Source organism: Palaemon carinicauda, chromosome 9 (genome assembly GCF_036898095.1).
Source record: "Palaemon carinicauda isolate YSFRI2023 chromosome 9, ASM3689809v2, whole genome shotgun sequence".
Lineage (NCBI taxonomy): Eukaryota > Metazoa > Arthropoda > Malacostraca > Decapoda > Palaemonidae > Palaemon > Palaemon carinicauda.
This window is the reverse complement of record NC_090733.1, coordinates 109,584,247-109,589,246: the sequence shown is the minus strand read 5'-3', so window position 1 is coordinate 109,589,246 and position 5,000 is coordinate 109,584,247.

Sequence of the window (5,000 nt, the reverse complement as noted above, 5' to 3'; positions counted from 1 at the left end):
TTATTATTTTACGAATACTCGCATACACACACACACAGACACACTCACACACGCGCAAGACATTAGAAGAGTTGCAAGACCCAGGCCTAAATGGTTGAGGACTGTGATGCGCAAAGTTGGAGAAGATGAATGGAGAAGTTATCGTGACTTACGATGAAATCACGAAAGAAGTATTGAATTAAAAACTCAAGACAGAGACGACTGGCAAAATCTACAGGACACAGCTACAGTATAGGGGGATAGGATAGGTGGGGGAGACGAGGGGGGGGGGGGGCGAGTTAGGATTGTATGGATTGGAGGGAATGGTGTTCAAGTGAAGTACAGTGGGAGGTGAAACGATTGGGGCAGACCCAGTAGCTGTTTGTTGTTGGTTTTTTGTTGTAACATCGTGCCTTGTGGACTTCCAGGAAGTGAGTTCTCTTGTCAGCTTCCGAGGGACTTGTGTTTTCATGGTTATTCCTGTTCTAGGACTTGTATATTCATTTGTTTGTCTACTTTTCTTTTATTGGTTTATTTTAGTATTCCGCATTTGGTTCATCCTGAGCTATAAAAGGAGCTATCCTTTTTCACCAGAAATGCTCGTTTTGTGTATCTGTTATTTCCTCACTTGTTATTACAAGTTCTGGGTAAATGTTTTTGAATCTTTCCCAGGCTTTTGTGGCTCTTCTGTGGTATCTGACGTTTACTGGTTGGAGATTGTATAAATTATGGAGTGTTTCGTTGTTTTCATTTGTGTTATTATTATTATTATTATTATTATTATTATTATTATTATTATTATGATTTAGGTCATGTATGTTTCTTATGTTTCCATTTTGGAATTTTCGTAGGGTTTTCATCTTTGATTGAGCCCTTGTGCATGCTGGTGCTATTGGATAATCGAATAGAGGTCTTATCACGCTTTTGTAGAGGTTTATACTTAGGTTTCTGTCCCATAGTTTGAAACGTTTTATTGCTCCTTTTCTGTGTTTTGCCAGTTGGAGTTTCTGTTTGATATGGCAGCTTATGCCAGTTCTTTCGATAGAGAGACTAAGGATTTCAACTTTGTTGTTAAATGGAATATTTATGTTGTTTACTGTTTTTGGTGCTCGTTTATTTTTTTGATATTGATAAGAGTTGAAATTTGTTGCTGTTTGTTTTATTTTCCACTTATTTTCGTGTTCATTTATTTTTTTTATCTCTCTTTTTTTGTTTTAAAAAATCTTTTGTAATTTGTAGGATGCATTATTATCTGTGTTATGTCATCTGCAGAGGCATAATTTATGGCATATTCGGGGGTGGTTGACATATCTGCTGTGTAGATTATAAAAAGTGTTGGGGATAGTATGCCCCCCCCCCCCCCCCCCGTGTGGTACCCCCGCTTTTTATATCTATTTTTTTACCCAGTTTCCTAACTTTGCTACGTATTCTGACAGCTCTGTCTTTTATGTAGCTTGAGAAGAGTTTTTCCATTATTATTGGTATTTCCAATTGGAGTATTTTATATTTGAGGCCGTCATGTCATACTTTGTCAAATGCCTTTGAGATATCTCTGCAGATGATATTGCATTGGTGTTTTTCATTTACTTTGTTCATGGCTATTGTTTCGTAAATTGTCATGGGGTCAGTTTCAGTGATTCTCCCTGTTCTGAAACCGTCTTGGTGTTTGTCGAATTCGTTGTTATTATCTAGGAATCCCCTTAGTCTTGTGTTTACGATTTTTTTTCAAACACTTCTCTGAGCACTTCCAGTAAAGAGATTGGCCTTCTGATTGCAGGCAGTTTTGGGTCTTTCCCTGTTTTTGTTTTTGTTGTTTTTTTTTTTTTTTGGGGGGGGGGTGAGTATGCAAATTCCTTCTTTGTTTGGTCTTCGGTCATATCCCTTTTTTGAGAGTGTATGGTTTAATATTTGTTGGAGTCTTCTCCATGCCACCATTGGGAGTTTTAATAGCATTAGCTTGTTTATGCCGCTTTTATCTGGTGCTTTGTGTTTAAATGCTTTCACCGCTTTCATTATCTCGTGTATTTTAATGTTTGCTCTCAAGTAGCTGTACTCATCCAGTCTTTGCAGATCTGGATTTTGATAGGGGATTGTTCGTTCCATATTTCCTTGTAGGAAGTTGAGGACTTCTGTATCTGTGTCTCTGTCGATATTTGCATTTTCTTCTGCAATTTCGAATGTACTTGTCCATGTTTCGGTTAGTAATTTAATTTGATCTTTCATATCTTCTACTTTATCACCACTGCAGTTATCTAAGGATGGCATTTCTATTTTGGGTTTTCCCAGTAATATATGTAGTTTTCCCCATAATTTTTCTGGGTGGTGAAATCTAACTGGGGCCCTTTGCGTCAGTAGGCGTAAAAGGAGATGATAATATAAATAATCATCATTCACTTCCTACCGAAATGTTTAAAATCCATATTTCATTTTTTTTTCTTTTTTTTTTTTGCAGACAGGAAATTCCTCGATTCATATATGTAATCCTCTGAAATTTGATAAACTTTTTTTGGCAATATCACTCTCATAAAAATAAAAGGTTTTTATATACGATGATGTCAACGAGCCTTTGTAGTCCCGCCGGATTTAAGTCGTTGATTGAATATTTTGTAACGACGCAAACAGATTATTTGGGTGGGGGGTGGGTGTTGGGTCCTCATTTTTGGCTCCAAAGAAATTAAAAGAGCGAAGGTCATATTTTATTTTTCAATTACCGTCTGTCTAGACAATCGCTGTTACTGTTATAACTCTCCAGACATAAATTGGAACTCTCTCCGTTAAGTAAACAATTTGACATTCATGAAAATAAGATTATTTTTCTAGATGTAAACGTATATTTGATTGACTGGAATCGGTTCCTCTGTTTGACGTCTCTGAAGGGTACCTCTTAAACCCTCCGGAAGTTGGATATTTTTATTTTATTTTTCCCTTTGGAATGAGATTTGTTGCTGAAGTTTGGTGTGCATGACATTTCTATCCATTAGTTTACCATTAAATCATCAAGCACGTATTTTGAACATGTGTTATTTTCCTTTTGGGTGTTTGTGATAACATATATATATATATATATATATATATATATATATATATATATATATATATATATATATGTGTGTGTGTGTGTGTGTGTGTTTGCGTGTATGTATATGCATATATGTATGTGAATTATATGTATAAATTTTAGCAAAGGGTATAGCGATGTGTAAACAATTCTAAAGACTAATAACCCTATTAGATAGACTTTAGATACAATGTTGTGTTTACAAGAAGCATTGCTTATATATTTGGGAAAAATTATAGGTTTCGTTTGGAATGATACGAGAGTAATTAGATAAATCTAAGTATTTAGACATTTGGTTTTCAAGGCAATTATCTCTCCTCATGATTCCAGCGTTGAATGACACAATGAGAAGTAATTGACTGGTAAAGACGTCTGGAGTTATAACACGAAGGACCATTAATTTCATTCGATCTATATTGATAAATTGATTTTTATTTTTTATTTCTGATTAGTGAAGCTCCTAATCATGTTACAATTCTATTAGATCGGCCAATCAGGAGCAAGATAAAAAATTCAGTGACATCGGATGGTAAAATTTACCGTCAACTGTAAAAAGGCTAAATATTTCTGTTTTCTATTATCCGTCCTCTTCCCCCCCCCCTCTCTCTCTCTCTCTCTCTCTCTCTCTCTCTCTCTCTCTCTCTCTCTCTCTCTCTCTCTCTCCAGTGATGATTAAGTACATTGATTGCCTGCTCATAATAAAAAAAAGACCTTAGCTATCATATATTGTACATAATTATCTATATTTATCCAGGGAAAGTCTAAAACTAAATAAAACTATTGAAGCATTATTATATGTTATACTACAACTCAAAGAATACTTAGATCATCATTAGAATCTGTAATGTAGGTGCTCTTAAGAAAATTATTAGCGTTATATTCTAACGATTAAGCTTAACATTTAAACCTAGTTGCAATTCAAAAGCACTCGTAATAAACCCTTCCAATTGATTTATATATTATTTACCCAAAAACAACAAAGAAAATTATCAAAAGCTCCATTTCACACCACCCCATTGAGAAACAAGTAAAAATATAATCGAGCAATTTCCAAAGTAAAGATACGAAAAATGTTAAGGTGAACATCAAAGAAGTTCTTTGGAAATTTAGTGGGATTCAAACTTAATGGAAGTCTTACCACATTTATTGCATGAAATGTTTTTCCCCTGCAAGTTGTAAAACGATCCAGGCCCCAGGCGCGGATTTAATGTTATGCGTAGGAAGTTCCATATATTATCGAAGGGTGGAAATGCAGTATTTATCTTCAAATAACATGTAAGATGTAGAAGAGGTATGAGAGATAAAAAGAACAGAAATGGAGTGAAGAGGGAAATACTGATATCCAGATTTGACATTTTATTTTGAAGATGATTTAGTCGGAAAATGGAATAGTATGCATTGCAATATTTGACGACTGAGCTTCAAGATAAAAGGTTTAGAATTTCTTATGGTATTAGATTGCTAATATTTCTCTCTCTCTCTCTCTCTCTCTCTCTCTCTCTCTCTCTCTCTCTCTCTCTCTCTCTCTCTCTCTCTCTCTCTGCACATATAGGCTACTCTTGTATATGATATGCTGACGTTTATAATAAGCGCAAAGATACATACAGTATTGTAAATTTACGAAAAACTATTGTGGATTGACAACCAGTTCATAAAATGTAGACAAGCTGTCGGCTGTAACTTACAGAAACAGCCAAAGTCACTACAAAAGTAAGAAAATGAGAATGATGTCAAGCATTATCTCGCCTTCCCTAAAAATATCAAAAGTCAAAGCGAATCCAATTCACTTTTAACTAGATTTTCTTCTTCAATATTAACGACATATAAGATTATATATTGCAAACAGTTTACATATCAAAGAATACAATTGCGGCTTCCGGATAAAAATTTGCAAATGCAAAACTTAATAAACTTCTCAACTAATAATGAAGGAAAATCCAAGCTTGAAATAATTTCCTTCGAC